General features: G+C 51.3%; 1 pseudogene across 1 annotated transcript; it reads left to right on the forward strand.

The window, feature by feature from the left end:
• The first annotated feature begins 3787 nt into the window (after positions 1 to 3787).
• On the forward strand, positions 3788 to 6153 carry LOC116236309 (uncharacterized; annotated as a pseudogene). The gene is made up of 2 exons (XR_016464597.1): positions 3788 to 4087; positions 5107 to 6153. The product of XR_016464597.1 is annotated as an uncharacterized LOC116236309 (transcript).
• Positions 6154 to 15853: the final 9700 nt, after the last annotated feature.

Below are 15853 nucleotides of genomic sequence, written 5' to 3' on the forward strand. Positions count from 1 at the left end.
CAGCCTGGCCTTGAATGCCTGCAGGGATGGGGCATCCACAGCCTCCTTGGGCAACCTGTTCCAGTGCCTCACCACCCTCTGGCTGAAAAACTTCCTCCTCATATCCAACCTAAACCTCCCCTGTCTCACTTCAAAACCATTCCCCTTTGTCCTATCACTATCCACCCTTGCCAACAGCACCCCTTGACTTGACTCGATGTTTAATGACTCTCAATCTTGAAGGTCTTTTCCAACCAGAAGCATTCTATGGTTCTATGAATATGTGCTCTTCAGAGAGAAATGCTTCATCTTCTCAGCGGAAAGAAGTAAAGGTTGATTTTTAAGTTGCCGAGTGCATATGAGAACTTGGAGAGAGGTGTTGCTTATTTATTCATGCACTTATGAGTGATATCCAGAGCTATTAGGAGAAGACTAGGAATTGTCTCTTTTGAATCAGTGTTCTTTTGGCGGTATACTTTCTCAAGTGGGATATAGCAGGCTTGTATAATTTGACAATTTTATATAGTTCATACATATCAATATTATAACTTGATGGTGAACAGCAAGGCGGGGATAAAATGATGTGTGAAGTGTAAACAGAGGTAAAATACGGCCCTGACAACATATGGAATGGCAGCCACAGATGTTTTGTCCTGTTTTCAACAAAGCCTTTCAGCACACTCACAGTTTTAAGCATGTGAAGAATCCCACTGAAATCAGAGCATGTTCCTCACTATTTAATACCAGCTATGTTGAAGTGTTTTGAAGGAAAGAGCATTTCCAGTTTATGGACAGACACAGCTGAACTGTTCAGTGGAAGTCACTTGGACAGGATGAAAGTAAAATAACTAAGGAATTTATTGTGGAGTGAAATACTGGAATATCAGAATAAGGCAAGTAAATTTTATGACTGTCATGGCAATTGAGGCTGCTTATGAAATTCTAAAAAAAATGTTACATTTGGAACACAGTCATCTTTTTCTTTAATTGCATACCAGGACACGAGTTTTGCTGAAAATGAGCCAGCTATTGACACGCTCCTTCAGCATGCTGTGGCAGCTTTACAACTTTATTTTCTCTTACAGCAGAACACATAAAAAGAAAACAGATACATTTACTGCTCTCCAGCATGTGTCAGAAACTCTAAGGTAAAATGCACCCTTGAACAAGGGGCAGAGCTATGAGCAGGTGGGATGATACAGATCACAGCTGGACTATGGGGCATATTTATGGCAGAAAAAGAAGAGGCTTCAGGGCACAACCTTGGGTTGTGGGTGTGATGGCTTGTACTGCTGAAATGGCAGCATGGAGATGGCAGCCTGACTGTGGAATTGAGATAATTTAGAAGTGGTATGGTATAATATAGTAGTCTATAGGGTTTCATGGTGAGGATAGGTCCATTCTTGTCATAATCTGAGCGAGGGACAAGCTCTGCTTGGTTTATGAGGGTGTGAGGGAATATCGAGATCTAAAACAAGAGAATGGGTGGGGAGCAAGGTGACTGTGGTTTGCTTTGAGTTTCAAACTGCTCAAGTCCGCTAGAAATAGGCAAAATATTTCATTATTTTCCCTGTACTGAGTGTCTTTTTTCCATCATGCGTGGTCTCCTCATCTTTTTATCAGTCCACAAACTATTTCCCATCATATTTTCCCTATTCCTTTGAGGAGGATGGGTGGAAGAATTGCGCGCTGGATTTTAGTTGTCCATCAGTGTGAAACCACCACACATGGAGTCTAGTAGTAATTGAAATAACCTAGTTCAACTGCTGGTCAAGGAGGACTCAGGTCTGCCACAGACATTTTTACGTGAGAATTTCACTTCTCTTCATCAGTGAAAGGAAACGCCTATAGAGAACAATTCATCCCATCCTCAGGCACTCAGAGTGACGTGGCTTCTGAAGGGAAAAGTCCAAAACCAAAGGCTGGAGAGATCAAGAAGCACAAATAATCTGCTCCTACCATATGGTAGAGCTGTCTGGGATATCTTGCAATGTCGTAGGTGGTACCAGACAGCTCTGCATAAGTAGCTGAGCTGAGATCCGCCATGATGGTGAACGCAACTCAGACCCTTCCCACGATTGGAAGCACCCTCCTACAGACAGCTCAGATGTCAGACTTGATTCCCACTCAAGCTACCTTACACTTCTTCCTTCACCCGCAGCTTCTCCAAAATGAGCAGCTGCCTTGAGCTCCGTAGAGAAGGTGGGACAGCTTAGGATCTAGATGTGTTATCTCAACAAATTCTCAAAGAGATTTCCCATGCCCAAATCTTCATGTCAGTTGATCTTTATTCGAGAATTCATGGAGGGATCCCTCAGTGAAAGATCTGCCAAAGCAGTGGTTTGTTTTAAAGCACCCGTGATGTTCAAGAGCACAGTTTCAGTTGCTGCAGCTGTCTAGCAATGTCAGTCTGGACTTGTGTGTTTTTGTCCAGCTCTTCATCCGCTTTGGGGACTAGAAACTTTGAAGTAACATGCCAGTGCTTCTGAAGAGCCTTTCAGATTTCACCCCTTGGCTTCAGTTACTTCTACCAATCACCTATCTCCTACTGTACTTCTCTGATCTTCCTCTTAGAATACTTATTTCTCACTGAAAACTGTATGAAATCTTAAGACACCAAGGCTTTAAAGTATTAAAGCAATGCCTTACAAACAAAACACACAGGAGCACAATAAATTATAATAAACTTACACTTAAATATAACCTGCTTAAAAATGCACATCTTAAAATTTAAAGCACATGTAGCTTTGAAAAGGAACAATTATTTTTTCTTCTTTTCCCCATCCGGTTAATTGAAAAGGGGATGATATACTTGAAAGTCTTCACCACCATCCACTCAGTGGGGACATGGCAATATCAGCTGAACAGCAAAAGATCAGAAGTTACACATTAAGATGCTAGGCTTTTATTTCATTACTTTTAATTTCACAAACTGAGCAGGATCAGGATGGCAATCCCAGCGTTAGGTAAACACTGTAGGCCTGCTAATGAAAGTACGGGGTGTGCAGCCAGTAAACCCTGTGCAGCTGTGAACAAAACCAGCTGTGGCTGCCCTGCGGTCAGGAGTAGGTGGCAGTTTCAGCCAAGGGACACACACACCTCCTATTCACTGGTGGCCAGGTAATCCCACGGTGCTTTGACAAGCGCAGACTGTTGCCCCGGTGGCTACTCAGCATCTCAGTAATGAAAACCTGTTAGTAATTTATCTTTTCTAATGAAATGCACTCCTCTTTTGCTACCCTGCTTAAGCCAATTACCAGCCATAGGCTGTTTCTGCAGTTGCTGGTTTTTCAGGAGAGCAGACTGCTGCCCACTTAAGATTGAACACAAAAAAATAAGAGCTTAAATGAAGGAGGGCTGTCAACATCGGGGACACCAGCACGACCTTATGCTCTACTGAAGTGAAACGTTCACTCAGCAGTGACCTTGGATGTGGTAGCATAGAATCATAGAATCATTAGGGCTGGAAAAGACCTCTACAATCATCTAGTCCAAGACAGAGGGAGGTGTGACCTTTTATTGAATAAACCTTCTTGTTGTACATGCCTGGGGCTGTGTGCCATGGCCTGAGCAACCCGATGGGGCCCATGAGAAGACATGTCCCAGGCGCTGGTGATTGGTGTGAAACACTGGTGCCAAGCACGTGAGATGTGGGGAGGAACGGAACAAGCAGAGGTGCTGGGGAAAGCCCAGAGACGCGTGCTGGGCTTGAGTGCTGCTGGCACACGCGCAGCAGGCGAGGCCAGCTCATTGTGATGACCAAGCAGTGGATGGCGGCATCACCGTGGTGATGACCCTGAGGGAAGGTGAGGACCGGCACCACGGCCAAGCCCTCATTTGTGACATGTCTGTGTGATAAATTGTGACTGCCCAGCCCAGCCTGCTTTAACGCGGGAGCGGCAGCCCAGCCAATCAGTTCGTGCCTGGCCTCCGACCGAGCGTGTGTGCGAGGACTGGAGTGTGGACAGGGCGAGTTTGGAGCTGGCACGTGCTCTGGGTGCTGCTAGCGCAGCTCTCAGCGGCCGTCTCAGAGCCACTTGTGCTTTACCCGGACCCTGCTGGGAGCAGGCAGACGGGACATTGCGCAGAGCCGCGTGCAGCAGTGCAGGTAGGCAATGCCTCCCGCTGCCAGCTGGGGGTGCTTCTTGAGGAACCCTCCACAGGTCGGCCTATGCCCGGGGGGTCTCTTGTTCTATTCCAACGTGACACCTGCTGCCACAGCATCAGTGCTGGGGAGCTAATTGTCATCTCCCACTCCCCCACGCCCACTGCAACTGGTGGAAGCGTGGAAGCGGCTTTAGGCACCCGCTGCCCCATATGCCAGGAGAACTGGGACAGCGTGGCATACGCCGTGCCATGCTGCCACCAGTTTTGTTTCCTCTGCATCCAGCGGTGGACTGCAGTTGGCCCCAGCGCCCGCTCTGCAAACGGGGCAGGCAGCCCATCATCCACACAGGGCGGGCAGGCAGGGGCTTTGAGGAGCTGGTCCTCAGCCAACCGCAACGGCATCCATTGCTGCACGTTAACCTGCCTAGCTTTGTCACATCACCTTGTGGCACCATCTAATGACAAGTTGGTTACAAGGTACATGTGCAGTAGAAACATGTACAATCTTTATTTCTCCAAGTACATCACCATTACAAAGGAAAATCATGGAATGATGGAGGGTGACGGAGGCCCAGGCCGGTGCCCCAGTACATGCAGTGATGGACTGTGAGGTCACCGACCGAGGGGTGTGATGTCAATGAGAGATGACTGTGACCTTAATAGCCCTTGCTGTATGGATTTGGGTGCCAGCAGAGGCCAGTGTGCACTCGTGTCTGGGCTCCAGCTGAGCACAGCTGCAAGACTTGGAGCACTGAACGAATTGGTTGTGTCGTGCTGTGGGGCTACTGGCAGCAGTTCTTGCCGCCCATCCCACAGCATCACCAGCGTTTCCCCCAGCCCTGCCTGGCTCAGGCAGCTGGGTCTGTGCAAGGTGCACTCACAGCAGCAAAGGTGAGAGGTGCAGGACACGGCAGCTGGTGGGGAACGGGGACCGGGAGGGTTTCTTGCCGAGGAACCGGGGCATCACTGCCGCCTGGCCTGGGGCAGCAAGCGACCATGGCCTCTCTTTCTCTTTTGCAGTTTGGGACGCCTTCTGCTGCCGCAGCACCAGTGAGGGGAGCAGCTTCCCGACCTCAGCTCTCCCCAGCCCACCGCAGAGCCCGGGGCCATGGACGTGCCATCCGACTGGACCTGCCCCGTCTGCGGGCAAGCTCGGGAGGACGTGGCCTACGTGACCCCCTGCCAACACCGGCTCTGCTACGGCTGCGCCGTCTGGTGGGCCGAGAAGAAGCCGAGCTGTGCCGTGTGCGGGCACAAAATCATCGGCATCTGCTACTCGGTGCGGGCGGACGACGATTATCTCGAGTGCTCCGTCCCGCAGCCCGCGGGACACTCAGACGGCGGCCCGCAGGACGAGCAGGGGCCTGCAGAGCCGGTGCTCATCGCAGCCGAGCACGACTTCCCAGCCGAGGTCTGGGCCGCGTTTTTCGACCGGCATCCCGAGGACCTCGCACCCCTGCTGCACTGGCTGCAGCAAGAGATCCGGGAAATGTCGAGCGACGACTGGTGGGAAGTGCAGGCGGGGCTGTGGGCCACCGTCAGCCTCCTCTGCCAGCACGGGCTCGACCGGGCGGCCTTGGTGCGGGAGCTGCAGCCCATCACCGACGGCGACGCGACGCCCTTCGTACGGCGCCTCGTCGGCGTCGCCGCAGCCCTGTACGGCCCCCGGATCCGCCGCCAGCCGGACCGGCGGGACCCTGCAGCCGGCCCCAGCGTCGGCGCCTCCCGCCGGGACCCTCCCGCCTCCGGCGCCGAGGAGCCGCTCGGCAGCTCCGCCGGGGGACCCGGGCACCCCGGCGCCGCCGCCGCGGCGGAGGAGCCGCGGGAAGAGCCGGGGCGGGCGGCGGCAGCGGGCCCTTCCGCCCGGAGCGGAGAGCGCTCGTGTGGGGGCCCCGGCGCGCCCCGAAGAGGAAGACCCGCAGCGGCCCCCAGGATTCGCCCCCGACCCGCAAGAGGCGGCCCCGACGGCGGCGCTAGGCCGGCACCCGCTGCCAGCAGAGCAGCCTCCGCTGCTGGAGGCCGACATCTGCCTCCCGGCCTGCTGCTGGGAGAGACAATAAAAGCACGTCAAACGAAAAGAAAAGGCTCCGCGTTCTTGACGAGGCTGCCGGCGCTGCCGGCCCTACCCGTGCCGCTTTCTCCCCTTCTGGTCCCGTGGCAGCTGTAGAACCGCTGCTTTGTTTCCACGGCCCTAAACTGGCACTCGTGACAGCACCAACGAAACACGCGTGGGCTTCTCCTAGCAGTCACAGTGCAGATGCCCTACCCTGCTGCTTCACGGAGGGTTATGCTTGTGTGTGTTGGCATTTGTTCGTTATCACAGCACTTAGGAGCACGATACAACACAAGAATAACAGTGCAGATGTTGAAGTGATGTGTATTTGTCCCATCCTATGCTGTTTCCTCCATCTGCGTCGTATATACAGCATAAAGATTGCATTTGGACGTCTGCTTCTATCTCTCCAATTTCCACAGCTGGAATCTATATATTTTGCATGGATTGTCCAGATAAAGTCCGAGCAATTAACTTCCTTTTCTCATAGAACCATAGAATCACAAGGTTTGAAACGACCTATAAGATCATCTAATCCAACCGTCTTCACACTCCCACTGCTACCACAAGCACTAAACCAGATCTCGCAGCTCCTTGTCCAGACGCCAAGATCTCCTTGATGTACTGCACAACCTGCTCACCACCTGCGTGTCCTGAGCGTTTTCCAGAGGGAATACTGTCCCTGGGGACACAAGGAGAGCATTTCCATTTCAGGAAGAAGCTTAGGAAGTGCCCTCCTCACGTTCAGCAGGAAGGCAAGTCTAGCTGCATTTAAGTCAATATAAAATATGCATTCACTCCTAGTGGCCAGAACTTTACTTTTCACCTTTAGCAAAGCAAAGACATTTCACTCAGCATGTCTGCCTCTTCATCCTGCTATGTTCTTCAGTGTCAGGGTAATGGGAACCTGCTTATAGTCAAACAGGCAACCTTTGGCTGGAATTAATCTTCAGGGCTTTTTCCAAAACCTATTCCAAAAATGAGTTAGCCACAAATCTGTAAAACTTCAGTAAAGGTTCTGGAGATAGCAATGGTAGCTGGCGCCCAGTTCTTTATTTCAGCGGCTTGGCACGAGGCAGCATTAGAGTTGGGCTTTGGGCTTTGGTTTGCAGAACAGCCCCGTGCTGCAGGAAAAATTCTGCACTTGGTGCTTGACTTTGCATTTGTACTGTTCAGAGAAGCTTTTAGCTGCTGTCTGAGTGCAGCACTGAGACGTATTGCTGATAACAACGCTCTCTAACTTTCCTGTTGATCCATAGTAGAAAGTTGCAGTTTCCAAAGGACTCACTGTGCTGTGAAAATGGTGGCACTGTGAAAGGGATGAGTGAGGTCTCGCCAGCTGCCTGCTTTCCTTCCCCTGGCCTGGTGCTCTTCACACCAGCCTTAGGCCTTTTAGATCATTTTGCACCTTCACCTCTCTGGTATAAGCACTTTCTTCTTTGTTTTTCTGAAGGAATTACTGAAAACTCTATTTTTCATGTATTTTTGGGTGTCTAATGGTGAGGATGGGAATGTAAGTTGCCCCGATGGGTGTTTGGTTCTGTTGGCTGAAATAATTACAAAGCTCACGATGTACTTAAGTATCTGCGGCTCCAAATCATGTTCCCTGTTCTGCAAAAGGACCCTGTTGACTTCAGCAGATGTGCCTGCTTTGCTCTTGGTCCAGAAGTGGTATTTCTCATGTTCAAGAGGTATATAACGAAGGGAAAATTTATATCAGAGCATCAGAAACATGACCTCACAGAACTAACTGTAGTGTGCAGAAGGTCCGGGTGCCACTGCTGACTTTGCAGCTCACCTACTTGGTAACGTGGGTCCACTTCCTACGGTGCTCTGTGTTTCTGTTTGTCTGTAAATTAAAGTGGGATGATACAGTTGCTAACAGCTTTCTGCTTTTTGAATGTCAGGGATGTATAAGAGCGGAGTAAAATTATTGAATGCTTAAAGAAATGAAGAGATCTTGATTCAAATTACTGCTGCATCTTCTGAGCCCCGGAGAAATAAATACTGAGGAAGTGAAAGAAAATTATGTTCTAAACGTTTTAGGAAAAAATAAGAAGAAAATCCTCAAATAAGAAAGAGAGCAGAGGTTGTTATATTACACCAAGGGAATTATTCATGCAGTCAGGTAAAAAAAAAAAAAAAGCTCATGCTGCTTTCCCAATAGAGAAATGGCATCTAATTTTCTTTACTGCAGTAGTGATAGAAATGTACTGCAGAAATTGCATTCCAGTCCTAACTACCTGTGATAGCAGTTATGAGTGTATAAGTGTATAAGCAGTTATAAGGAAGCTCACAGCCTGCATTGTCACACATTTGCATCTGCAAAATCAGGAACAGGTTTTTGCCCAGTAAGCTCATAAGACGTAGGCTGGATTTGATCTTTTGATAACTGCTTATGAGTAATTCTTGACTGCAGGGCTCTCAGATAAGATGGCTTAGTATTTAATGAATAGTAACTAAACAATGATCAAATACTTGAGTTCCCACATAATAAAATGTAATAAATGAAGGAGTCAAGACACCCCAGCAAAACATTTTAAATTCTTTTTAGCATTAGGGTCTTGAGTAAACTCAAATATCCAAAAGATATCCAAAAACTCAGTTCTGTGTGAAACTCAGGGGTGATTTTAGCTGATGGAATAAGCGATACTCACTTCTCACTGATGGGTTACTGGACCAGTTCTTTATACCAGGGTGGTTCTGTCCCTCTTTCGTCGCTCTCATAATTTCACGTGCCAAACTGAGTAGCAAAATTCTACAGATAAGGTAAAGCAAGGTGTTGAAGGAACAGGTGGATGTGCACATAGGGACACTGCTACAGAACCACAGAATCACCGAGGTTGGAAAAGACCCACAGGATCACCCAGTCCGACCGTCCACCCATCACCAACAGCTCTCACTAATCCATGTCCCTCAACACAACATCCAAATGTTCCTTAAACACCTCCAGTGTTGGTGACTCCACAGCTCCCTGTGCAGCCCATTCCAGTGCCTGCCCACCCTTTCAGAGAAGATATGTTCAGTGGTGATGTTAGGTTGATGGTTGGACTTCTTCAATGATCTTCATATCATAGAATGACAGAATGGCCTGGGTTGCAAAGGCCCACAGTGCTCATCCAGTTCCAACCCCCTGCTGTGTGCAGGTCGCCAACCAGCAGCCCAGGCTGCCCAGAGCCACATCCAGCCTGGCCTTGAATGCCTGCAGGGATGGGGCATCCACAGCCTCCTTGGGCAACCTGTTCCAGTGCCTCACCACCCTCTGGCACAAAAACTTCCTCCTCATATCCAAGCTAATGTGATCATGTAGTGCTCCTTATTGCCCCTATTGCTGAGGCAGCAGACCATTGCCTTGCTGTGCTTTGTGCTCGGCCACTCAGAGCAGCTGATTTCCGCTGCCTTGCTGGTGTGCAGCCTGGATGCTGTTCTCTCTGTTCTGAGTGTGAGCACACAGCTGGCAGCAATGCAGGCACCCTCTGTCTATTCCCTGGGCTTCAGGAACATAGTAAATCAAGAAATCATAGAATCGTAGAATCACTGAGGTTGGAAAAGACCACTGTGATCCCCAGCCCACCAAACCCAGCGACCGTGTCCCTCAGTGCCACATCTCCATGGTTCTGGGACACCCCCAGGGCTGGGGACACCCCCCTGATGTAGGCAGTACCATGACAGTGAGCCACCCAAAGCTGTCCCATGGGCAGCCTGCCCTGATGCTTGGCTGCCTTTGTTGGCCAGGAGGAGTGGGTGCTGGGACTCATGGGGAGCATCCTGGCCCAGCAGGGTGAGCCAGCCCATGTGGCACACAGGGCACCCAGCACACAGCAGGAGGTGTTTGAAATGGAAACTGGAGTCTGGCTTTGGCCCTGAACACTTCAGGAAATATTACATGTGGCTGCACATGTGTGCAAATCCTATCTGTAGCAACAGATTTGAGCATCCCTTCTGCCTCTTACTCTTCAATTCAACTCATACATAGCAAAGTAGAGCCCTCCCTCCCCATTTGTGCTGAACAAACAATGCCATGTCTCTCCCATCACTGCTGTGTTAGGAAAAAGTGGGTCATGCATATAATTCTGCAGAGGGAAACAAAAGGCCATTCTGCTCCTTTTGGGTCTCATTTATAAATGCTGTGGCACAGTATGGCCATTCTCTCTTGAATCCAGCAAACAATTAATAGCTAATAATTTGGTGGTAGGATTTTTTACATGCAGATTTGGGGAGAGATTCACATCACAGTGGACAAGACAGTAAAACATGACATGCACATGAAGCTGCTTGCAGCTTCTGCAAGGCACCAGATTCCCATCTGAGCTGTCTGTCACCAGGTTGAGCTGGGGCTGTTCTCTGGCCCCCAGGTAGCATGGGATGTCCTGGCTGCTGCATTTCTCTAGCAAATCCGAGCAATGCATGCTCCAGGAAAGCATTGCTGCAGACCCCCTCTGTTCTCCCCAGGCATTCATGCAGTTCTGTGCCATCACACATCACCCAAACACTAACTATCTGCTGCACCCTTCTGTTCCTGCCTCGGGGCTTCAGCTAGCAGCCAGCTCAGGCCGTGGGGCTACACTGCCACGTTCCAGCATCTCCTGTACCCCAAAAGAGCCGTACTGAGGGAAGTGTTACCCCATGTCCCTTAGTTTTCTTCTGAGCAAGCAAGTGGTGTGGCTTTTGGTGTGGGTGGTACCTGGGGATGAAGTAAGAGCACCAGCATCAGAGCTGCTGTTACCCTCCAGCACTGGGGAGACGCTGGGGGGTTTCCAGCCAACCAAGCCCTGGCACATATCTCCACGGCCTTAGGTACAGGAAAGTGACATGGAAAGCAAGAAAGCAGCTTGGGGAGCGATGGCTGCAGCCTCCTCACTCCTGGGGAAGCTGAAGCAGAAACAAGGTTACTGACACTCCAATTCACGGCATCGTTGGGCTCGGGTTAGACTGCAGTGCAGGAGCTGACATGTCCTGCTCCCAGCTGCTCTCTGCCCAGCTCCTTCCTTGCTGGTTTTGCACCCACCATAGCTCTAATGCTCTCAGATGCAAAGAAAGAAAACTGCTAGTAAAAAAAATAAAAGCATGGTGAAAGACAATATTGAAGGACAAAAAGCTTGGGGAGCAAAGAGCCGGCCAGCAGCCCGTCCAGAGCACTTCTCCATGAAGCTGCCATCCCTCAGCTCTCAGCCAGCTCAGACACACAGGCTTTCTGCAGCTCCATCGGGGCTCCCAAAGGTGTGGATGGGAAAGGACTTCTTTTTAGCCCTCATCTTTCCCGGCCTCTGGCAGAACTCCTCTTTGATCTCTGGGCTATGACTGCGGTATCTCTGTCGTGGCGTGGTTCTGTGGGAGGGAAGGGAGGTGTCCTTCGGCCTCAGAACACAGATGAAGGTACAGCTCTCATGTACACGTGCTGAAAGTGCATCGCACTGTGGGGAAGTGAGAGCACTTCCTTATTCTGTCCCCAGGGAGCACAGCTGAGCAGAGAGCAGTGAAGGTGCAGCCAAGCTTCCCGGATGGAGCGGGTGCCTCTGGAGCAGCAGCTCTCATACCAAAGCAGGACACAAAGCAGCAGCACACCGTGAATATTCATCCTTTGGAGTGTTTTCCCAGCATGGACCCCTGAGCACCTTTGAAGGGTCAGCTTGCCATTAATGTAGGGCAAAGAGGTGGAGCAAATCGTGAGCTCCAGGACAACTCTACAGGGATTATCATCAAGGGTGGAAGTGGCCTGCAGGATCCCCAGGGTCATCCATTGCCAATGGGACACGTCTTCAAGCTTCTCCTTTACAACAAACATCTCGTGTCACCCTTGGCAAATGGCAAGCTTACATTCTGCTGGATCATCCCGTTTGATCTCTTGTAGGATGCAGAATTACAGCGTGCAACCACCTCCTGCTGAGCCCTGCAGACTGTGTGTAACCAAAGCACAGATTGCCCATCTGTTCTTCACTCTCAGTCCTTTTCAACCCATCGCACTGTGAGCTGCTACAGATGATCTCAATAAATCCCTCAGATCCTTTCCTAGAGATGCTGCCCACCCTACAAGCACTGTCTGTGTTGTGTTCCCCGTACATCCCCCTGTGCTGGACTATATTCATCCTGTGCCATTGGAAAAGATGCCAGCTGCAATGCAACAGCTGTCCCTGCAGTTGCTGATTGTCCCACCAATCTGTCTGCAATCCCCAGCTTTCACGAACAATGTTAAAATGGCACCGTGCTGGAGCAGCAGTGTCCCAAAGAGCCATTCCTGGCCTCTGGATCCCCTCCTCCCGCTGCCATGGGTGAACATTTCCCTGCCACAAGGAGGAGTGCCCAGCAGGAAGATTTCTGCACGTGTGTGTTGTAACCTTTCTCAGGAGCACATTGGCATTGAGTCCAGATTCATACTTAGGATTGAGGAGGGATTTGCTGTATTATGTGTTGGAGTGCAGCCACCCGGACAGAGCTCCGTGGGTCTCCACTCAGAGCAGTCAGGGGATGCAGGCTGCTGTTGGGTCTTAGAATCATATAATCACAGAATGGCCTGGGTTGCAAAGGTCCACAGTGCTCATCCAGTTCCAACCCCCTGCTGTGTGCAGATCGCAGACCAGGCTGCCCAGAACCACATCTTGCTGGTTGCTGGGTTGTGCTGTTTCATGGAGTGAGGCTCGAGCCTCTGAATTTGACATCAGGTTTGGAAGGAGGTCAATGATGGAGGTGGGGAGAATAGGGAAGGGGATACCATCCAGGGGGACGTAAAGAAGCCCACCACAAATGACCACAAGACGGGCAGAGATGTGGGTGCAGAGGAGGCTGGGAAGCAGACTGCTGATGGCTGAACAGACACATGGCTTTCAGACACAGTTTTTCCCTTTCATTCCTATGCTCACAGGTAGAAGCCTGTACTGCTGCACGGCCAGAAACCTCCCACCCCCACTACCCCCCTTCCTGCCGAGCATCCCACCTCATTCCCACCACTGGCACACATACAGAGCAGCACTGCCAGCACACATCTTCCAACCCCTGAGCCCCCCCTGCTCACCCTGTGACAGCGGGAGGCTGCGCGGGCAGCAACAGGGCTGCAGTGCTGAGGGAAGCAGCTCCAAAGCTCCATTTGCTTCTCCAAGTCAGAGCTCAACACAGCCACAGTGCATGGCTGTGGAGATACTGGATTCCCTGCTGCTGGGTGCTCAGGACTGGAGCCATCTCTTTGCTCTGAGAGTGGTGAGGTGCTGGAACAGCTGCCCAGAGAGGCTGTGGATGCCCCGTCCATCCCTGGAGGTGTTCAAGGCCAGGTTGGATGGGGCCCTGGGCAGCCTGGGCTGCTGTGAAATGTGGAGGTTGGTGGCCCTGCATTGGTGGGGGGTTGGAGCTTCGTGATCCTTGAGGTCCCTTCCAACCCAAGGCATTCTATGATTCTGTGAAGGCTCAGCTGAGCTGCTGATGGCAGATCTTGGCCCCGGAGTGGTAATGCTGGAACAAATCAGCACGTGGGGACTTTTAGACACAGGCTGATTTCTTTTAGGGCTGCTTTGAAGCACCACGTGGGAGCTAACACATTACAATTACAAAGAGCTGGAATCCATTGCATAGCAGGGTAAAGCAGGCATCCATGCATTAAAGCCTGCTCTTCAAACACACCTCCCATTCAAAAATGCCCGAGAGGCTTTGCCTTTTTCACACTTCCCTGTTCTAGGACGCTTTTGGGATGCCTTTGTGCCCCAGTACTGAGACCGAGACCCCTTCTTACTGCCACGAGTGAGGAAGGCATCCTTCAGGGATTCCTCCTTCAACGCCTCAGGGCTGTCCTTTACGAGGCGTCGTGCATCTTCCGCGGGACCGCTGAACGACGGTGCTCGTGCAGCTCCGGCTCAAGCTGCGTAAGCAGTGATAAAGCCCAGCAAGGCCCCTTCCTGCCTGCTTTCCATTTGTCCGCTTTGCCTTTGCACGGAGGGGCCGCGCTGTGCCGTGAGCCGCCGCACGGAGCGGTGAGGTGCGGGAGCTCCGCCCGCAAGGAGGCGCCGGGGAGAATCTGTCCGTTGTGCGCCGGGCGGCGCAGCGGAGGGCCGGGCCGGGCTCACAGCGCCGGTACACGCGAGGTGCCGGGATTCCAGAGCGCCTTTCTGGCCGCCCGGTGAAGGCGCAGCTCCGCCGCCCAGCCCGGCCGTCACGGCAGCGCAGCACGAACCCGACTGAAGCCCACGAGGACTTGCTGGCGGAGCCGCCTGCCGGCACAGCGGGGGATGGCTGGGAGCTCCCACCGCCCGGCGCTGCCCTGCGGGGCTGTCACGGAGCTGCCGGGCCCGGGAGGCCGATGGTGGCAGTAGCCGTTCCCTGAGGAGCAGGAGTTGGAGGGCAGGCAGCCGCCAGCCAGGCCCCGGTGCTGTTTTGGTTTGCACAGAGAGGAGCAATAAGGATGAGATGAGCCCCAAGCAGCTGCACGGCACGGCACAGACATCTGAGCTTCTTTGCTGCGCTTGCTTGGAGGCAATTGGGGGTTGCCCAAGGAGGCTGTGGATGCCCCATCCCTGCAGGCATTCAAGGCCAGGCTGGATGTGGTCTGGGCAGCCTGGGCTGCTGGTTGGTGACCTGCACACAGCAGGGGGTTGGGACTGGATGAGCAGGGATGGGGCATCCACAACCTCCTTGGCATCCTGTTCCAGTGTGAACAGGTCCTCTGGGTGAAAAACTTCCTCCTTTTGTAGTGGTGCATCCAAAAAAGAAGAGGAAGTATCAGCAGGTGTTGTTTGTTGCAAACAGAACACTACTTGTGGAACTTCATGAGTGGTTCGTATCTGATTTAAGTGTGCAAAACATCTTGTTCCCTGACTTCAGATCTGCCTTTCCATTCTGCTTCTCATAAAGGACAGTGTGTGTTGTGAACAATAAAAGGAAAGTACCGCTTTCCTGCTAATAGCTGTGACACCAAACCCCTGCCCTGAGCATAATGGTCTCTATTCTCTCTCTTGGCAGGAGGGCAGCCCAAGTGAACCATTCCCAAAAAGAGTTGGGAAAAAATCCCCTCAAAAACAAGAAGAGAATTTCCCGAACAGCAGAACAGCCTCTGCCTGGTGCCAGAGCTCCCCGCTCTGCTTCCACCTGCCTGCCTGCCAGGAAGGGAAGAGAGGATCCAAAAGGCACAGATCCCTCTCCCACGGACTACCTATCCATCTACCCATCTATCTGTCTACTTGCCTATCTATCTGTCTGTCTATCCATCTATTCTTCTATCCATCTCTATCCACCCCTATCCATCTATCCATCTATCCATTTCTATCTATCCATCCATCTCTCTCTCTCTCTCTCCCTCCATCCATCTTTCCATCTCTATCTACCTATTCATCTATCCATATCTATCTATATAGATATCTATATCTATCTATCTATATATATCTATCATATCTATATCTATCATATTTATATATATCTGTGTATCCATCCATCCATCCATCCATCCATCCATCCATCCATCCATCCACCTACCCATCTATCTGTCTATAGAATCATAGAACCATAGAATTGCTCAGGTTGGAAAAGACCTCAAAGATCATGGAGTCCAACCACAACCCAGCCATCCCACCCCAACTCTAACAGCCCTCTGCTAAATCACGGCCCTGAGCACCACATCCAAACGTTTGTAAACACACCCAGGGATGGCAGCCCACTGCAGTGCTTAACAACCTCTTCCGTAAATAAGTGTTTCCTGATATCCAACCTGAACTTATCCTGGCACAACTAGAAGCCATC

Source organism: Phasianus colchicus, chromosome 2 (assembly GCF_987193195.1).
Source record: "Phasianus colchicus chromosome 2, bPhaCol1.hap1.1, whole genome shotgun sequence".
NCBI lineage: Eukaryota > Metazoa > Chordata > Aves > Galliformes > Phasianidae > Phasianus > Phasianus colchicus.